Source organism: Oryctolagus cuniculus, chromosome 12 (assembly GCF_964237555.1).
Source record: "Oryctolagus cuniculus chromosome 12, mOryCun1.1, whole genome shotgun sequence".
Taxonomy (NCBI): domain Eukaryota; kingdom Metazoa; phylum Chordata; class Mammalia; order Lagomorpha; family Leporidae; genus Oryctolagus; species Oryctolagus cuniculus.
In genome coordinates this window covers 55,787,747-55,809,063 of record NC_091443.1, presented here as the reverse complement: position 1 = coordinate 55,809,063, position 21,317 = coordinate 55,787,747, and the positions used below count along the sequence as shown (strand labels likewise).

Here is a 21,317-nt window from a genome sequence, read left to right as displayed (position 1 = left end):
TGCCTACCAGTAATTCAGATGCCTACCGGTGGAGAATGAACACAGGAATTTCTATATTATAAATTTTTCACAGTTGAAAATTTGACAGATGATAAACCGTATGTTTTAGTTTTAAAACAATTCATGTGAAGTTGTATTTTTCTTATATGATTTAACTGTAAAAATTACTCAGTAGGATATAACAAGAAAATACAACTTCTAGAGTCAGACTTCTGGGTTTGAGTCTGGTTTTAAACATTTACTAGTTATGTGACCTTAGACATGTTATTTAACTTCCTATTTTCAAAGCAGTGCTATGAGGATTAAATAACCCACTTGCCCCAATGTCTGGCACACAATCATGTATTTTTTATGATTTCTATATATAATTTTTTAGTTATTATTTAGTCATACATATATATCACTATTCAGTCAAGTTACTTTTGGTATAAGAAACATGAGCAATGGTATTAGCAAATTTTAATACCAGTTCCTAGATTCATTCTATGTATGTACATAGGTTCTTAAAAAAAAAAAAAAAAAAAAAGACAAAAAGAGATACCCCCAAAAATGCCTGCAACAGGCAGGGCTGGGCCAGGCCAAAGCCAGAAGCCTGTAATTCCATCTGGGTCTCCATGTGGGGGGCAAGGATCCAGCTACTTAAGCCATCACCTGCAGCTTTCCAGGGTGTACATTAGCACCAGAACCTGAACCTGAATCCAGGCAATCTTCTCACATGGGATGTGGGTATCCAAAGCATCATTTTAATCACTGGGCCAAATACCCACCCCATAAGAGTTCTTTCTAAAGGAATGTATTACAGGAGCCGGCAATGTGGCCAAGTAGGCTAAGCCTCTGCCTGCAGCACCAGCATCCCATATGGGTGCCGGTTTGTGTCCTGGCTGCTGCTCCTCCTCCAACCAAACTCCCTACTTATGGCCCGAGAAAGCAGTGGAAGTTGGTCCAAGTGCTTGGGTCCCTGCACCTACATGGGAGACTCAGAATTAGCTCCTGGCTTCGGACTGGCTCAGCTCCAGCCACTGTGCCCATTTGGGGAGTGAACCAGTAGATGGAAGACATTTCTCTGTCTTTCCCTCTCTCTCTCTGTAACTCTACCTCTTCAAATAAATAAAAATAAAAAAAAATAATAAAGAATGTTACAGTTCATTTTTTTCTGTTTATTTTCCTATAGTATTAATCTTCTTTGGTTTATTTTTGCTGCATCAATTATCCACAGTAAAAAATCACATTTCAAATAAAAATGAGTTTCTTAACAAGAGAACAAAAGCTTCTTAAGCCTTGAAACATACAAATTCCTATTATATAAAGTAACACAAAATAATTGAAAATTATACCACTTAATGACCTGAACCACTTAAATCAGAAGACTTCTTCGTGTCATTCACAGCTAAATTACAGCAATGAGTAGCTTCCTACCTCATTCCTGATCATACCCTTAAACTTTCCAACCTTTCCTACTGTGAAATCCTCTACTGTCATTCCAAGGCATATAGTGGAAGACGCAGAGAAATAAGCAGTTATAATATAGTATGTAAAGTATAGTGACATCCTTGAGGATTTATCTAACTGCTTAGGGGAAAAAGTATTCTTTCAGTTATAATATGAAATAGAAGACAGCAGCTTAGGCAAAGCTATTTAGAGTCATTTCACAGAGAGTAACAGTTTCCAGTGCAATAGGACCCACCCAGTGATTCTCACTAAATGTTAATCAATGTATAAAATGTATCTTCATAACTGCTACAAGAACATTCAAAAAATACATTCAGCTGAGCAGATCAGGACTTAGTATAAAGCTGGCAGAACTCACCTGACAAGAACTAAAAAACAAAAACAAAACACAGTTTAAGGTCAAGCCATATTCCAAGAAAGATATGATTCTCTGACGTTCCTTTCCTATGTACATTTGGTCAAGAGTGCTAGAGGTAGGAGGGTTGAGGGGATGGGGAGGAGGCTTACAACGGCAGTGAATACTTGTACTTGCACTCAAGAAGTATTTAATCATGTTTTTTATAAATTATTTGAGACAGTAACACACTGTACAGCAAGGACAGATTCAGTTATTTATTTTTGTATAGAGACTTTTAATCCCTACTACAGTCTTACAGGATTGAAGCTCAACATTTTTAAAGATCTGTCAATCAGAGGCCAGCACCGCGGCTCACTAGGCTAATCCTCCGCCTTGCAGCACCGGCACACCGGGTTCTAGTCCTGGTCCAGGCGCTGGTTGCCCCTCTTCCAGGCCAGCCCTCTGCTGTGGCCCGGGAGTGCAGTGGAGGATGGCCCAAGTGCTTGGGCCCTGCACCCGCATGGGAGACCAGGAGAAGCACCTGGCTCCTGCCTTCGGATCAGCGCGGTGCACCGGCCGCGGCGGCCATTGGAGGGTGAACCAATGGCAAAAGGAAGACCTTTCTGTCTCTCTGTGTCCACTCTGCCTGTCAAAAAAACAAACAAAAAAACCAAAACAAACATTATCTTCATGATTTGAAACTTGCCACTTCATAAACCTTGTCATAAAGTATCTAATTTCTGTAGCAATGTAAGTCAAAAGTTGAAGCATGACCTAAAACCTTGGAAAACAATATGGGGTAAGCATTTGGCACAGCAGTTAAGATGCTGCTTGGGACTTCCATATCCCATATTGCAGTGCCTGAGTTCAAGTTTCAGCTTTGCTTCTGAGTCCAGCTTCTTGCTAATGCATACCCTGGGAGGCAGCAGGTGACAGCTCAAGTAGTTAGGTCCCCACCAGGTGCGGGAGACATAGATTGAGTTCCAGGCTCCCAACTTCTGCCTGGACCAATCTCAGCTGTTGCTAGCATTTGGGAAGCAAACCAGCAGATGGAAGCTCTCTCTCTTAGCCTTTCAAATAAAAAATAAGAAATATTTTTTTTAAAAAGTACATATTGGGGCTGGCATTGAGCATAGTGGGTAAGGCTGCTGACTGTGACAATGGCATTCCCTATGAGTGCTGGTTTGTGTCCTGGCTGCTCTGCTTCTGGTTCAGCTCCCTGTTGGTGGTCTAGGAAAAGCTGTGGAAGATGGTCCAAGTGTTCACATGGGAGACCCAGATGAAATTCCTGGCTCCTGGCTTTGGCCTGGCCAACGCCAGGCCATTGTGGCCATCTCTCTCTCCTTTCATCTCTGTGGTTTTGACTATCAAGTGAATAAATCAAGCTTTAAGGGGGGGGGGCAGCACAAATCATTTTGAAAATTAAACTGGGAAATCAATGGAAGATGCTGTTGCATTCAACATGTGAGGATTACAGTACATATAGGAGGTTGGCAAATGCTCCCTTACTCTTAGGGTACACTTCCTTCTCTAGCAATGTAATCATACTAGGTATGACTCCTAGTTCCAAACTTAACTATAATCAAAATTAAAATATTAATCTTGCTTTAAAAATTTTTACCTTAACCTATGGACATATATGTACAACTGCCTACTACTCAACACCACATGGACATCTAAGAGCTGGCATTCTTTGGTATTTGAGCTGGCATTGTAGTGTAGTGAGTAAAGTTGACTGTAATGCCAACAACCCATATAGGTGCTGGTTCCTGTCCTGGCTGCTCCACTTCTGATCCAGCTCTCTGCTAATGACCCGGGACAAGCAGCAGGGGCTGGCCCAAATGCTTGGGCCCTCGCCACTAGCATGGGAGAACCAGATGAAGTTCATGGCTGTTACACTACATGGGGAGTAAACCAGCAGATGGGAGACCCCTCCCTGTTTCTTCCTCTCTCTGCGTAACTCTTTAAAATAATAAATACATAAATCCTTTTTAAAAAGTCATTATTCTTGACTCTTAACATAATGAAAACAGAACTCTTAATATGCACCCTCTCAAATCTGCTTATCCCCATTATCTCCAACTCAGCTAACAAAATAATCAGCCTCTCAGTTTCTCAAGCCCAAAACAAAGGACTCAACCTTGATTTCTCTTTTCAATTCCCTACAGGAAATTCATTCCCTCTGCCTTTAAAATATACCCTCAAATTGTTCATTTTTCTTCATTTCCATTAACAACAACCTAGGTGAAACCACCAACCACCTTGGACAATAGTATCAACTTCCAAAATGCTCTAGCCACAGGTATTCAGTCCTTAAACAACCCAAACTTATTTTCCCATTTAGGTGGAGAGACCCAAGTACTTAAGCTATCTCCTGCCTCCCAGAGGACACATCAGCAGGAAGTTGGTGTAGAGAATTGGACTCAAACCCAAGCATTCTGGTTTGGGATGTGGGCATCCCAAGTGACATCTTAATGGCTTATGCCAAATGACTGCCCCATTTAGGAATTTTATGATGAAAAACTATTCTTGATTATTCATATGGTAGTTGTAGAACTAGGATGACTAGAAGAAAATGGTCAAGACTGCCAAATTTTCATCAATATATGATTTTTTTCTACAACATACTATCAACAATGTTATTAAGTGGTAGAATGGGGAGGGCATAGGCTTTTGTAAGTAAAAGGCACAATAAAAAATAACTGGCATTAAAGTAAAACAGAGTAATGGATAGAACTTGGCCAATGGCAGGGACAGTAAGGCAGCAATTGCTTAATAGTTCTGAAAGGAAGCAAAGTGAACAATGGATGCTTTACTACCATGAGGAAGAATTTTTATACCATCGGAGTGAGGTTACACTCTAACTGGTTTGTGTTCTGAGTTCTTTGAAGTTACTCAAGAATATCTGTACACAAGTTAGCCTTGCTCAGGCAAGAATCCATTACTTGTGTTATAGGTTAATTTAAGCCCTGGAGAAACAAAGATCCTGTCCTCCTGAAGCTTATATTCTAATGCATTTAAACCCTATTTAATACACATAAACTGTGTGCCTTTCCTCTCCCCCAAAAAATCTTATACTATTATATAGCTTTTAAAAATGTTTCTAAAACAAATAACTCCCAATTCATATTAAGATGTAACAAACTAGGGGCCAGCCATGACGCAGTAGGTTAATCCTCCGCCTGTGGCGCCAGCATCCCTTATGAGTGCTGGTTCTAGTCCCTCTTCCAATCCAGCTCTCTGCTGTGGCCTGGAAAAGCAGTGGAAGATGGCCCAAGTGCTTGTACCCCTGCACTCTCATGGGAAACGGGGAAGAAACTCCTGGCTTCAGATCAGCACAGCTCCAGCGGTTGTGGCCATTTGGGGAGTGAACCAGCGGAAGGAAGACCTTTTTCTCTGTCTCTTCCTCTCACTGTCTGTAACTCTACCTCTCAAATAAATAAATTAAATTAAATTAAATTAAAAAAATATGATAAACTAGGTCTCCCTCCTCCTGAGAGGTCTCCCCTTGAGAAATAATCAGAGTTGGAAAGGACCTTGAAGATAATTTCAAAATGTAGATAAGATTAAGTGAGGAACACCCAGTTACTAAAGAGAGCCAGGCTTAGGGCTGTGACTTTGTGACTTCTAGTCATACTGCCTTTCCCACTATAAAACACTCAGCCACTTGTCTTAAGGCTAGTTAGAAGAGGAGATGCTAGAATAGGCAATTCATGACTCATACATAGATGGTAGGTCTCTGGGTCATTTGTTCAAGCAAAAAAAAAAAAAAAAAAAAAAAAATTTCAGGCAGTGCATAAAGCTGAAGGAAAGATGGATGGTTACAGGAGAGAGAAGCCAAATAGAAGGATCTTACAGAACAGCATTTCTAAGATATCTACTCTCTTCGTGCCCCAAAACAAGAATGGCAAATACAAACTTCTCCAAAGTTAATAGATATAAGCTGTTAGTGAAAAAATGCTCATAAAATGAGCAAGAAATCATAATTTGATTTTGCCCAAAAACGGTCAAAGAATATCCTATCCAAATTAAGGTGTGTGTTCCCAGTAAACGTACCATTTATATCAGACTTCAGAAACTTTAAAAAACAAAATTTTACTTTCCCATATACATTTTCTAGAAAGCACCAAATTAACCAATAGAGATCAGCTTCTGAAGCTTGGGAAGTCTAAGATCCAGGGACCACATACAGTGAGGCCTTCTTGCTGTGTGGTAACACGGTGGAAAGCTTCACACGGTCAGAGTACACGTTCAAGGGAGGACAAGGGTACACAGAAGTGGAAGGGGTCTGGAACTCATCAGAATTTATTACTAACCCACTCCCCTGATAAGTAACTGACTCCCAAAACAGACATTAATCCATTCATGAGAGTAGAGCCCTCATGACCCAAACACCTCCCGTCAGGCTCAACATTCAAACAATAGCAATCAACAAGTACAATGATTGATAAAACATCACTGTAATAGGCAAGTATGAGATCATGACTCATCCTGTTTTTGGAAAAGCATTTTTAAAGAAAATTCCTATATTCACCACTGGCTTATAAAACTATAGCAATCTCGGCTGGTGCCGCAGTTCAATAGGCTAATCCTCTGCCTGCGGCGCTGGCACACCGGGTTCTAGTCCTGGTCTGGGTGCCGGATTCTGTCCCGGTCGCTCTTCTTCCAGTCCAGCTCTCTGCTGTGGCCCGGGAGTGCAGTGGAGGATGGCCCAAGTCCCTGGGCCCTGCACCCGCAGCGCGCCAGCTGCAGCGGCCATTGGGGAGTGAACCAACGGCAAAGGAAGACCTTTCTCTCTGTCTCTCTCTCACTGTCCACTCTGCCTGTCAAAAAAAAAAAAAAAAAAAAAACTATAGCAATCTCTACATTTAAAAGATCAAAACTAGCCCTATACTGTCTTAAGGTGAAGATTTACGACTAACCAACCTAAGCCTTATTTACAATTTTAACTTGAAAAAAAATTTTTAAACCTTTCCAAAAAGAAGTGAAGAGGGGGTATTTGTGGAAAATAAGCCTAGTAAATAAATAAAGCAGTAAATCAATAAAAATAAGCTTTAGTAAATAAAGCAAAAAACAAAGATTAATTTTAGGAATCTGAGGAAGCTTGCAAGGTAACAGACATCTAGGGTCTTCATTAAAAACTCATTACTTGTCTTTATGAGTGGCAGATTCCAGTTCTAGGATGAAAATCATCATGATATTCTCAACTTATTTCAACAGTTCCACTCTTCTTTTAGTTTCCAGATATAAAACCTTGGAAATACCATGGACTTCTACCCCAATTCTTTTTTGTAGTTCATCAATCATCTATCTGTTCTAATACTTCTCTCTTCAAACTGTCTCTTTTGAATGCAAAGCAAAATTCCTGATTTCAAAAGAATGCAGACAAGCTGGGCATCTGGTGTAAGCTTGGGACTCCTGTATTCTACTCCAAGCACCTGGGTTCAAGTTCTGGACCAGCTTCTAGTTGTTACATGCCCTGGGAGGCAACAGGTGCTGGCAGCCCAGGTGGCTGGGCTCCTGCCAACCATGTGGGACGACACCCAAATGGAGCTCCCAGCACCAAGTACTAGCCTGACCCAGCCCCTTGCAGCCTTTTAGAGGGTAAACCAGTAGATAGGAGATCGCTCTCTCTGCCTTTCAAATTTAAAAAATTTTATGAAATGACTACAGACAAAACACTACAATTAAAAGTAACATTTTTCAAAGAAAGGAAAATACTCATGATACACTGAATCAAAAATGAAAACAAAAGCAAAACAATCCACAAGAAAAAAAATGTATAACCCCAGTTCCTTTTTTTAAATTTATTTTATTTGAAAGGCAGAGTTGCAGAGAAGCAGACAGACAGAGATCTTCCATCCACTGGTTCACTCCCCGCAACAACTAAGGCTGGGCCAGACCAAAGCCAGGAATCAGGAGCTTCTTCTGGGTCTCCCAGGTGGGTGCAGGGACTGAAGCACTTGGACCATCTTCTGATGCTTTCCCAGACCATTATCAGGGAGCTGGATCAGAAGTAGAGCAGCTGGGACAACAGCAGTATCCTTATGTGATGCTGGAGTTACAGGCGGTAGCTATACCAACACCAGCCCCCCATCCCAATTTCATAAGGGAAGGAGTCATCAGTATAAGAAGTTGAAAGGAAACACCACATTAAAATATTAACAATTTTTCTTTCTACTTGAGGGGTTTTAGAAGTGATATTTTTATTTTCCTTATACTTCCTCAATTTCCTGTAATATACATACATTACTTTTTTTTTTTTTTTTTTAAGATTTATTTATTTGAAAGTTAGTTACACAGAGAGGAGAGGCAGAGAGAGAGCAGTCTTCCATTTGCTGGTTCACTCCCCAATTGGCCCGCCACAGCAGGAGCAGTGCTGATCTGAAGCCAGGAGCTTCTTCCGGGTCTCCCACTTGGATTAAGTGACCCAAGGACTTAGGCCTTCTTCTACTGCTTTCCCAGGCCACAGCAGAGAGCTGGATCAGAAGTGGAACAGCCGGGTCTCAAACCAGCATCCCTCAGGCCAGGGTGTTTACCCACTGCGCCACAGAGTCATCCCCATACATTACTTTTAAAAGTAGAAAAAATGTTATTTAGGAGCCAGTGCTGATGGCGCAGTGGGTTAACACCCTGGCCTGAAACGTCAGCATCCCATATGGGTGCTAGTTCGAGCCCCGGCTGCTCCACTTCTGATCCAGCTCTCTGATATGGCCTGGGAAAGCGGTGGAGGATGGCCCAAGTCCTTGGGCCCCTGCACCCACATGGGAGACTTGGAAGAAGCTCCTGGCTCCTGGCTTTGGATCTGTGCAGCTCCAGCCCTTGCAGCCAATTGGGGAATGAACCATCAGATGGAAGACCTCTCTCTCTCTTTTTGCCTCTCTTCTCTCTGTGTAACTCACACTTTCAAATAAATAAATCTTTAAATAAGATGCTATTTAAGGGGCAGGCACTGTGGCCCAGAAATAAAGCTGCTACTTGAGATGCCTATGTTCCACACTGGTGTGCTTGGTGCTAGTCCTGGCTCTGCTTCTGACCCAGTTTCCTGCTAATGTATGCTGGGAGGCAACAGATAGCTCAAGGACTTAGATCCTTGCCTCTCACATGTGAGAACAGGATGGAGCTCAGGGCTCCTGGCTTTGGCTTGGCCAAGCCCCACCCATCTCTCTGTTTTTTTAAGAACTTAATTCTTTTTTCTTTTTGTTTTGATTTATTTATTTATTTGAAAGGCAGAGTTACAGAGAGGCAGAGGCAGAGAGAGAGAGGTCTTCCATCTGCTGGTTCACTCCCCAGATGGCCACAACTGGAGCTGTGCCAATCTGAAACCAGGAGCCAGGAGCTTCTTCCAGGTCTCCCATGCAAGTGCAAGGACTTGGGCCATCTTCTGTTTTCCCAAGCCATAGCAGAGAGCTGAATCAGGAGAGAAGCAGCCAGCGCCCATATGCGATGCGAGCACTCCATGCGGCTTTATCCACTACACGTAACTCTTGCATGCATTTGAGGAGTGAACCAGCAGATGGAAGATATATCCTTCTCTTGTTCTGTTGTCAAATAAAGAAAAATAAATCAATTGTTTCAAATAAAAAGGAAAAAATGCTATTTAAATAATGGTCTCATTACCACTACTTGCACGTTTTCATGGCTATCATCCAACTCCTACAGCCTCTCTATTCCCACATTCAAACAAAGGCCTCCTTCTTGAGGTCTCCGTGCCAGCTTTTCCCCAATGCATGCTCCCAAAATCCATGATTCATATTTATCTATCATCTACACATATGCAAGTACAGGCTAGCTAATCAGTTTAGGGGTTTCTCAACCCCAGCACCACTGACATTTGGGGTACTATTCCTTCGTGGAGGGGCTGTCCTATTATGAAACGTGTATCAGCATTTCTGGCCTCTTTCCAGTAGATGCCAGTAGCACTCCCTCACCCACAGTGTGACACTGCCGAGGGTTTCCTGAGGGGCGAAACCCAGTTAAGAACTCGACTTAAAAGTTTTAAAATTTCCAGAAGTCTATCTTATGCTGGGCACATTATGTCTTATACAACAATCCTCACAGTTTTGCCCCCTATAATCTTACTTATCAGGATCTTTCCAAGTAGGCTAGACCTACTGTTCCTTAGAAAAATAATTTCACTCCAACATCCAGGTCTTTGAACATATTGTTTCCTCACTACAATTCACATCAATCTTTCCATTCAGTGTCCTACATAAATCCTTCAATTGTTAGCTCTTTGCAGAAGCTTTACCCAGTTCATATCAGCATATGTTCACTGCGCTAATTAAGAGTATCAGAAGAGGCTGGCACCGCGGCTCACTAGGCTAATCCTCCATCTAGCGGCGCCGGCACACCAGGTTCTAGTCCTGGTCGGGGCGCCGGATTCTGTCCCGGTTACCCCTCTTCCAGGCCAGCTCTCTGCTGTGGCCGGGGAAGGCAGTGGAGGATGGCCCAAGTGCTTGGGCCCTGCACCCCATGGGAGACCAGGAGAAGCACCTGGCTCCTGCCTTCGGATCAGCGCGGTGCGCAGGCCGCAGAGCGCCAGCCGTGGCGGCCATTGGAGGGTGAACCAACGGCAAAAAGGAAGACCTTTCTCTCTCTCTCTCTGTCCACTCTGCCTGTCAAAAAAAAAAAAAAAAAATATCAGAAGAAGACAGACACAAACACACTTGTCACACTTGTTAATCTCATATCCCAAATTGCATTAACCTCTCTAAATTTGTTGCCTGGCACATTTCTTTTGTATAGCCACTTGGCCCTAACAGTGTGCTGGGTATAGAAGCAATCAAATTTGTTAACTAATGGATAAAATGTAAAAGCTCTGCTATAAATAAGCATAAACTGGGGCCAGCATTGTGGCATAGCAGGTAAAGCTACTGCCTGTGACGCTGTCATCCCATATGGGCACAGGTTTGTATCCTGGCTGCTCCATGTTCGATTCAGCTCCCTGCTAATGGCCTGGGAAAAGCAACAGAAGATAGCTGAAATGTCTGGTCCCCTGCCACCCACATGGGAGATCCAGATGAAGCTCCTGGCTCTGGCCTGGCCCAGCCCTGGCTGTTGCGGCAACCTGTGGAGTCTACTAGCAGATGGAAGCACGCGCTCTCTGTGCAACTCTTTCAAATAAGTAAATCCTTTAAAAAAAAAAAGTGTAAACTGATTTATTTTCAATTACCAATTTTAAATTTCCATGTATTTATTTGAGAGGGAGGGAGGGAGGGAGAGTACTCAAGCACACACATGCTCTCATCCACTAATTTATTCTCCAAATAACAGCCAACAGCTGACACTGGGCTGTCAGGAACTCAGTGTGGGTCTCCATTAGAGGCAGCAGAAGTATCATTTGAGTCATCACCTGCTGCCTGCCAGGGTTTGCAGTAGCAAGAAGCTGGAGTTGGAAGCCAGAGCTGTGAATCAAACCTAGGCTCTCTCAAGGGTGTAGAGCATCAATCACTACACTAACCACTTAATTCTTTAACTGTTGATTTCTCATGAAGTAATTTTGGTTTTGATCTATCTTTCTTGTCATGGAGTTATTAGCTGAGTATAATCATCCCAAGAACACAGTAACCACCAAGTAAGTTTTAAGAATGAAAACATTGATGTATAATGGTTTACTTTGAAGAAATACATAGGATTCTGTTCTTTAAAATGATAGGAAATAAAACAAAGTAATTTAAACTAGAAAATAACACACAAACCTCACAAATTCCATTTATCTTAAAATATTCAATGGAGTTTTCATTAGGCACAAAACTTAAGTTTGCTCAAAAAAAGCCATCTCAACTGAATGGTGTGTGAGTGTATGTGTACCCAGAGAAACATCCACACACTTATCTACGAAGTCGAGTAAATGAAAGCATTCTGTAAACTAAGAAGAACCACAAATAAAGAAGGCAGTAGAGCAGTATGAAGTCTGGAGGCAGTCTGCTTGGGTTCAAATTATACACGTGATCCCCAAAAAGCTGATGAAAAACGTGCATTATGAAAAAAACTGTACAGATTTCAAAAAGATAAACTTATCTTTTATTTCCCACAAACTTTCTGAAGTATTCATATTAGCAGTTTAAGCTTGTATAAGACATTTAACTCCCTCATGCTTCAGTTTCCTCGATGTCAAAATGTCGGTAATACCACCATTCCAAAGAAAACGCTTAAAATAATGCCCAGTGCATGAAGCACAAAGTAGAAGTACCCATTATTATTCCTGCAGTGCTAGCTACTAGCCGAGCAGAAGCCCCAGCGACAGGATTCTGCTTCAAGCCTGAAGCTGGCTGAAAAGCCAATCAAGACGACACTTAAGCACCCAGGTGGACTCGCCCTCACCACCGCGGCCGAACGCTAACCTGGCGACTTCAGAACGAACTTCCCTGGCAATTTTTTTTTTTCAACCTGCAAAGAAACTGACCTAGATGCCCCTGTTTAACTTCATAAGCCACAGAAGAAGAAAAAAAAAACAATAACCCGCTGTTGCCTCTGTTTAGCCCATTTAAGAGAGCGGTTTAAAACAAAACCAAACCCTAGGCACGGTTACGAACGACTTTTCAGAAAACACAGCGACGTTTGAAAGTCGAAATCGGCAATTCCTATGCAGTTATGCGAAGCTTTTGTCCCGCAAGACAAAAGCTCATCTGTCAGGAAGCCGAGCAGCCGTCGGAAAACGAGGAAATGCGGCGGCGGGGCCTAGGCGGCTCTCGGAAACCTGTCCCACACGCCTCGCCTCGCCTCGCCTCTCCCCAGGCTGCAGACGCCGACTCCACCCCAGAATACGTGACAGCAGGTCCGGAGCCCCGGGCCCACTCGGGCGGCTGCGGGCCACGCTGCCCACCCCGCCCCGCCGCGGACACCCGGGGGCTCCACCACGCCCCAACACGGGCCGGCCCGAGCCCAGGCCGCCGCGGACACCCGGGGGCTCCAGCCCGGCCCTGCCGCGGACACCCGGGGGCTCCACCCCGGCCCGAGCCCAGGCCGCCGCGGACACCCGGGACTCCACCCCCGCCCCGCCTCGCCGCGGACACCCGAGGCTCCACCCCGGCCTCGCCGCGGACACCCGGGGAGCCCCGCCACGGGCCGGCCCGAGCCCAGGCCGCCGCGGGGCCTGCGAGCGGGCCGGGGCTGGAGAAGCCCTGGGCGGCAGCGGCAGGCACGCAGCCCGCACAGGCTCGGCCGTCACTCACCTGCGCCTCATGGTACCTCGGCGCCTCTGCCCTGCCCCGGCGATGACGGACCGCGCCCGGCAGCCTAGAGAGTCCGTCGGCGGCCCCGCCGGGCCCGACGCACAGCCATTCAAACGCCGCCGTGCGCGCGGCCCGCCGGGATAGCTCCCGGTGGGCGTCGCCTAGGCTCCGCCCCCGCGCCGGCTCCACCCCTCTCGGGTCACAGAGCACAGGAGGGAGGGGGAAGAGGGCGTGTGACCACGACGCCTCCTGGTGGCCACGCGTGCAAACGGTAGCCGAGCTGGCCAGGGCTTGGCGAGTCCTAACTGCAAACAGGAGCTGATCCCAGGGCTCCGGGGGCAAACGACAGTTATTTCCTGAGCGTGACTCCCGCCAAGTAGGTGCGTTGTCTTGAAGAAGATAAAAATTCAGTACACCTGGGTGCGGTCACTTTCTCTCAAGCTGTTTCTTCATCAGCGTAAACAGGAATTTCTAGATGACCCACTATGCAAAAGGCGTTGTGGTTGGCAGTCACCAGAAGAGGGTGAAAGAGTGTACGACATGGTCCTAGCCCTCAAGGGAGAGGGAAGATGTGGTAACGCAAGTAACGGAGCCCAGGGAATCTGCCTGCCCTCGGCTAAAACCAGGCCTCTGGTTGCCTCCCGTGCCAGGATTCTCGTGTGTGTGTGTGTGTGTGGGTGGGTGGGTGATTCCCCAGCCTTCACGGGCAGCAGCAGTCTTCCTGCCTCACACCCCTCTCTCTAAAGCGTACAGAACAATTCGGGGCAGCGTGTGTGGCAACCAGACCCCTAAGCACCCACAGGAGGAAGCGAACTCTCATACAAAGTCGTACACACACTTCTTGGCAGCCAGCAGGGGCAGGACTGCAGAAAAAAAGTTTGAGGGGGCACCTGCCGCGACGGACAGGACTTTTACAGGCAAGGTGTTCCATATGGAGAGGGGGAAACGCAAAGTAAGTTCCAGACCACCACCTATCCCAATGTGAGTGGAGTGAAGCGAGCTTTGGAGAGTGGCAGGAATGAAGACTGACACGTGTGACCACCTACAATTATCAGGAGAAGGTGTTTGGGCCAAGCAAGGAGACAAGAAGACTTGGAGCAGGGGAGCAACAGAATCAAGTCAACAAATAAATTTAAACAAAAAAAGAATTAAGTCAGTACTGTAGAAGGATGGATCTGCCACCAGAATGCAGGTTGCCGGGGGTAGAGGGGGTGTGGCTTGGTGGCAAGAACCTTAGATATCAAAGTGGCCGGATTCTGTTGAGAGGTTCCAAGCCTCATAGCATATACTGCATTGTCCTGTTCTCATTGACTTAGATGGATGCTGGGCCTGATAAAGGATGTTGAAGACACCTAAAGGAAACCAACAGCTCATCCATTCCCTGAGTAACATCTGCTGCCCAGCCTCAGCTCCTTTAGAAAATTCTGGGCCTGTGACTTTAGCAATCAAAATGAAAAGTTAGGGGGCAGGTCTTGTGGCTCAGTGGGCTAAACCTAGCCCAGCTGTAGCTGTTGCAGTCATCTGGGGAGTGAAGCAGAAAGATGTCTTTCTCTCTGTCTATCCCTCTCTCTCAGTTACTCTGCCTTTCCAGGAAACAGACCAAATCTTTAAAAGAAGGGAGAGTCAATCCCCACCTTCCTCTGCATGCTAAGAAAGCAGCGGCAGTAGGGAATCTTTCAGACAGAGCAGCTGCCGTGAAAATGAGCACAGCTCACTCCTGGCTTACAAGACTCACGATTGTTTCAAACTCTGCTTGGTGGCAGAAGCAGCAGTCTTGTTTGGGTTTTTAGGGAGTGGAGGGTGGGAGTGAATGGAAGTTGTTGAATGGTAGGGGATCCTATCATTAAGATTGTTTCAAGGAGCTGGCATTTTGGTACAGTGGGTAAAGCCGCCACCTGCACTATCAGCATCTCGTGTGGGCCCCAGCTCGTGAAGACGGTCCAAGTGCTTGAACCCCTGCCCAAGTGGCAGACCTGGGTGGAGTTCCATGCCCCTGGCTTTGGCCTAGCCCGGTTCTGACCATGTGGCCATCCGGGGAGTGAAGCAGCAGATGGAAATCTCTGTCTTTCCCTCTTTCTCTCGTTCAAATAAATACATTAACTTTTTATTTAAAAATTTTATTTATTTATTTGAGAGGTAGTTACAGACAGTGAGAGGGAGAGACGGAGAGAAAGGTCTTCCTTCTGTTGGTTCACTCCCCAAATGGCAGCAGTGGCTGGAACTGTGCCTGTCCGAAACCAGGAGCCAGGTGCTTCTTCCTGGTCTCCCATGTGGGTGTAGGGGCCCAAGCACTTGGGCCATCTTCTACTGCTTTCCTAGGCCACAGCTGAGAGCTGGACTGGAAGAGGAGCAGCCGGGACTAGAACCCGGCGCCCATATGGGATGCCAGCACTGCAAGCGGAAGATTAACCTACTGCGCCACGGCGCCGGCCCCAATACATTAACTTATTTTTTTTTAAAGATTCATTTATTTATTTGAAAGAGTTACACAGAGAGAGGCGAGGCAGAGAGAGAGGTCTTCCGTCCAATGGTTTACTCTCCAGATGGTTGCAAAGCCAGGAGCCAGGAGATTCTTCCAGGTCTCCCACATGGGTGCAGGGGCCCAAGGACTTGGGCCATCTTCTGCTGCTTTCCCAGGCCATAGCAGAGAACTGGATTGGAAGAGGAGAGCTGGGACTCGAACCAGTGCCCATCTGGGATGCTGACACTTCAGGCCAGGGCGTTAACCTGCTGCGCCACAGCGCCGTCCCCTAACTTTTAAAATGTGTATTTTGAAGTTCGTAGTTAACCTCTGTAACTGGGAAGCAGGTGAACCAAAAACATTTATGACCATGACAATATTTGATACTCGGCGACTTTCAAATCTGAATCCCAAGAGACCATCTCTCTCTACCCTCAAGTTCCTTTCCTGCAATTGGGATACTGTCAGCAAGTGGAAGGTGATAGAGGGCAACATGTTAGAGTGGGAAGAATGCTAGCGTTGGAGCAAGGCTCCTGGCTATTTGTAGTGGAATGAGAAGGTGAGAAGGTCATGCCAAGATGGCTGCCGACAACAGAAACTGCCTGCCAACAGGCCGTGATTGGATGGCTTCAGAAACCACATGACAACAGAGCCTGACAACAGGCTGTGATTGGATGGTTTCAGAAACTGCCTGGCAATAGTGCCTGCCTGGCAACAGGCTGTGATTGGATGGCTTTGGAAACTGCCTGGCAACAGGCTGTGATTGGTTAGGGCATAGACTGCCCCTGGACTGGATTGGCTGCCTTGGCTATATAAGCAGCGGTAGCAACTGAAATAAACAAGTTTGCTGCTGCTTGCCTCTGGCTTGCTTTCACCCGGCTCCCGGGGTCTGTGTGGTGACTCCGTGCCTCTTGTCCCCACCACGCTCCTCCTCTCAGAACGAATCCTCTCAGAAGAAATCAACTTCAACAGCTATTGAAAGCTTAACTCTTGCCTTTGGACCCTTTTGACAACATTTTGACCTTAAGTGCACAACAACTATAATAATAATAGTAATAATAATAATAATCTTTCAGGGGATCCTGGAAAATGGAGATACCATCATAAAACACCTAGAACAGTGATTAAACTTCTCTCAGCAAAACAGTCCCACCCCTAACTTCACCTGTCCAGTGATTTTTCCAGGATAGAGAACATGGTATGGTTGACTGCTGTCTTGGAAAAGCAAAGTGCTAGGAATAGACCTACTCCTTGGGGGCAGGAGTGGCAATACTGTGTGTGTGTTGGGGGGAGGTAGTGATGGAGGGACGAGTAACTGTGGTGCTGATGGCCTAGTAATTAAACAGGGTATCTGGAAGATATGATCATGTGCACAACAAGTTTGATTGTGCAGTTGCTGGGGCTGGAGTGAGGTGTTCAACACATGGGGCTTGGTAACAAAGAGGAATAGTGGAGAAGAGTTCAGGGAGAGCAGGCAGGTGGGAAGGAAATGAAGTGGGCCAGCCCTTAGTAGGGTGACCATGATTAGATTCAGGAGAATGTCCTTGGGAAGGGGACAGGACAGAGCAAAGCATTTCCCTAGCCTAGAGACAGGAACACTAGAAAAATCATGGAGTCCACTTCTTGGGCTGGACCCAAAGGCGGGACCACTCTTGTAACAAAATGGAGGTGGCTTGAGTTTCCTCCTAAAATTAGCTGCGTTCTTCAGATACTAGTTCTGCAAGATGTTGATAGATCCACAAAAGAAGAAAACAGCTCTGTTTGCTCCCTGTCTGCTGCCACCATGGGTCACATGCTTGCTCTTAGCAAGGGCCTGTCCCAGTGGGTTCTGCCCTATTGCCACTGCATCCCCACCTGGCTGGATTTGGCTTCCAGTGATGTGAAGGAGATTTACAAACTGGCCACAGAACACCTGACTCCCTTGCAAGTTGGTGTGATCCCGAGAGACTCATGTGGCATTGCCCAAGTGCGTTCTACGCAGGCAGGACCATCTCGGGACTCCTGAAGTCCAGAGGTCTTGCTCCTGATCTTCCTGAGATCTCTCTCATTTAGTTTAAAAAGCAGTTGCCGTTCAAAAGCACCTTGAGAAACAGAAAGGGTAAGGATGCTGATTCTGATAGAAAGCCAAACTCACCAACTGGCTCCCTACTACAAGACCAAGTGGGTCCTCTGCCCTACTGGAAATATGAGTCATCCACAGCCTCCGACCTGGTGGCAAAAGTTTGCCTAGGTACTCAAGCAATAAAATCATTGCTTAATTAAAAGATAAAGAAAACAACACAACTTTTTTTTTTAATGATTCATTTATTTATTTGAAAGAGTTACACAGAGAGAAGAAGAGGCAGAGAGAGAGAGAGAGGTCTTCCATCCTCTGATTCACTCCTCAAATGGCTGCAATGGCCAGAGCTATGCCGATCTGAAGCCAGGAGCCTGGAGCTTCTTCCAGGTCTCCCACGTGAGTGCAGGGGCCCAGGCACTTGGTCCATCTTTTGCTGCTTTCCCAGGCCATAGTAGAGAGCTTGATCGAAAGTGGAGAAGCTGGAATTTGAACTGGTCTCCATATGGGATGCCGGCACTGCAGGCGGCAGCTTTACCCACTACCCCACAGTGCTGGCCTCTAAAACAACTTTTAAAAAATGGTTTCCTTGACCACAGAAGTTTGTTAAGTGCTGGATTAAACAAATACATATATATATATATATATATATACACACACACACACATACACATATACTCATATATGTGTATATACATATATTTTACATTTATTTATTTATTTGAAAGAGTGTCAGAGAGTGAGGGACAGAGACACACAGATATCTTCCATCTACTAGTTCACTCCCCAAATGACTGCAACAGCCAGGTCTGGGCCAGGCTGAAGAAGGAGCCAGGTTCTGGGTCTCCCATGTGGATGGCAGTGACCCAAGCACTTGGGCTATCTTTTGCTGCTTTTCCCAGGCCATAATGGAGAGCCGGATCAGAAGTGGAGCAGCTGGGACTCAAACTGGCACCCATATGGGATGCTGGCACTGCAGGTGGTGGCTTTACCTGCTACGCCACAGCACCAGCCCCTGGAGGGGACACTATTAAAACAACTTACAATACTCCAGAAATAATTTATTTCCCAAGCTCTGGAAATGTAAATTAGTACATTTTAGAAGGACTATTTGAACCTATCAGCATTTAACTGTACAAACTATCTAGTAAAAAATCCTAATTGTATAGTTCTTCTACAAAGAACTGTTGGCAAATACCCAAGGATGTCTATAGCAACATTTTTGGTACTAGTGAAAAATGGGAACAACCTAAATGCCCACATCAACTGAGGTCTGATTAACTGAATTATCTCACATCCATGTATTCTCTGCAATTTTGAAAAAAAAAATGAGGTATATCTTCGTGACAGACATGGAAGATACCCAAGATAAAGTAAAAAAGCACATCACTGGATAGTATAAATTCCTATTTACGAAAGGAGCAAATGAAACAAATCTCCATTTATGTGTGTTTTAAATGATGAGTTTGTCTTTCAAGTACTAAAATAGGTACATATTGTCCTCCTTCAACTCTTTTGAATCCCACTTCATCCTCTCATTAGTATGGTTGGACTGCCATAACATAGTATCCGATGGCTTAAACAACATAATTTTTATTTTTTCACACTTTCATAGGCTGACAAGTTCAAGGCTGGTTTGGTTTCCTGCTTTGAGCTGTCTTCCTGGCTTACACATGGCCCCTGTGTCACTACGTCCTTATATGGTGGGGGAAAAGGCGGAAGAGACCTCTTTGGTGTCTCTTTGGTGCTATTGTGAAAGCCCCACCCTCGATTATGGCCCTGTCTAAATACTGACGGAGTTTGTGGACTCAAGAGGTTTCCATAGCCTTGGCAGCTCATGACAAGAGCCTCAGGTGATCACTAATGTCATAAATAAGAGTGTCAATTGTTAAATCAACAACGGGAGTCACTGTGCTACTGTGTGTAGGACATCTGTTGTTAATGTGTTGTACTATGAAAATTAACAGTAAAACTAGTCTTCAAACAGTACTTTATACTTTGTGTGTCTGTGGGTGCAAACTGTTGAAATCTTTACTTAGTCTAGAGTTGATCTTCTGTATCTAAAGATCATTGAAAATGAATCTTAATGAAGAATGGGATGGGAGAGGGAATAGGAGATGGGATGGTTTAGGGGTGGGAGGGCAGGTAGGGGGGGAAGAACTGCTATAATCCAAAAGTTGTACTTATGAAATTTATATTTATTAAATAAAAGCTTTCTATAAAAAAGCCCCACCCTCAAGACCTCATCTATCCCAAATTACTTGCAAAAGTCACATATGAGGCCAAGGGTTGAGAAGAGGAAGCACAGACTGAGTCCATCCAATTCTTTAGAAGCCTCGGGATATAAAACAATAGTTTATATCTGAACTGATTGAGGCTTTTAAAGACTGGCACATAGGGGAAAGAAACCCCAAAGGATCTGGATCAGTCCTTTGGATACTTGATGCAGAGATAGTTTAACACACTTTCAAGATAACCAGAGTGAATCCAGAGAAACCATGATTGGAGAGACTTGTTAGGCTGTCAGTGGTGTATCATTATGACTCATGCTGTGATTCAGATTCTTATCCTTTAATGGGATCTGTGGGAATGGCAACCCTCCCAGCTTCCTAAGCAAGTGCTTAGAGGGAAATGTGATATGACGAGAACTTGTTAAAATGTGAATTGCACAACACCCATCCTGAAAAGAAGAGAAGGTACTTGCTAAGAAACAGTGGTATTACTAAAAGCGACACCTTCTTCCAGTACTATACTACCAGTTTGTGTCATTACTGACATCTCATGACACTGCAAAAATTTATGAACTAGAAATTGAAAAAAAAATTATAATGTGTGTAGAAATGATGTGGTAACCCCACAGTGTCTACTAAGGAAGGATTGTACCCCCAGCCCCAAATTATTTTTCACTAAAGAGATCTGAAAAAAGTGTAAAGACAAAATGGTTTCCACTTAGGATCTTACCACTAGCACACAGAATAAATTGTGTCATGAATGAAATAGCATAGAGTGACCTTTTTCATAAGGCAATAATGATAACTGAATTAAAATAACACAAATAACTGGTCTGCAATGGAAGCCCATTTTATTGAAGCTGCAGTCTTAGGAGCTTTCAGAGTACACTGGGCAAATTATTGGACCAGAAAGGACAGCCAAATAGAATTATTTTTTTTTTTTTGACAGGCAGAGTGGACAGTGAGAGAGAGAGGGAGAAAGGTCTTCCTTTTGCCGTTGGTTCACCCTCCAATGGTCGCCGCGGCCTGCGCACTGTGGCCGGCACACCGCGCTGATCCGATGGCAGGAGCCAGGTGCTTCTCCTGGTCTCCCATGGGGTGCAGGGCCCAAGCACTTGGGCCATCCTCCACTGCACTCCCTGGCCACAGCAGAGAGCTGGCCTGGAAGAGGGGCAACCGGGACAGAATCCGGCGCCCTGACCGGGACTAGAACCCGGTGTGCCGGCGCCGCTAGGCGGAGGATTAGCCTAGTGAGCCGCGGCGCCGGCCCAAATAGAATTATTATAGAGACATTATCAAGTTGTATAGAGCAAAAACAAGATAGTATCTATAAAACTACTCCTTAAAAATTGTTTGAGGAGAAATTTTTCCTACTCTAGTTTCAATTTAAATGCAACTGCTCAGAAACAACATGAACTAGCTTCTTTGATTCCCAGAAAGAGGTGAAGGGTGAGATTAAAAAACACATACACAGGCTGGCGTTGCGGCTCACTAGGCTAATTCTCACAGGCTGCCTGTGGCGCTGGCACCCCGGGTTCTAGTCCCGGTTGTTCCTCTTCCAGTATAGCTCTCTTCTGTGGCCTGGGAAGGCAGTGGAGGATGGCCC

At 45.2% G+C, this 21,317-nt stretch overlaps 1 protein-coding gene and 1 pseudogene across 7 annotated transcripts in view; one reads left to right on the top strand and one right to left on the bottom strand.

Moving 5' to 3' along the window:
- The window catches only part of KATNBL1 (katanin regulatory subunit B1 like 1), a 49,547-nt gene extending 36,446 nt beyond the window's left edge, over positions 1-13,101 (bottom strand). For 6 of the 7 annotated variants that reach the window (XR_011380832.1, XR_011380833.1, XM_002718010.5 and 3 more), the window contains exon 1: positions 12,964-13,101. The gene's annotated coding sequence lies outside the window, so the exon portion shown is untranslated. The remainder of the gene's footprint in view (positions 1-12,963) is intronic. The other variant, XM_051822113.2, reaches the window with a different exon arrangement.
- A 1,969-nt stretch (positions 13,102-15,070) lies between these two features.
- Positions 15,071-17,759, top strand: LOC108178333 (small ribosomal subunit protein uS15 pseudogene; annotated as a pseudogene).
- Positions 17,760-21,317: the final 3,558 nt, after the last annotated feature.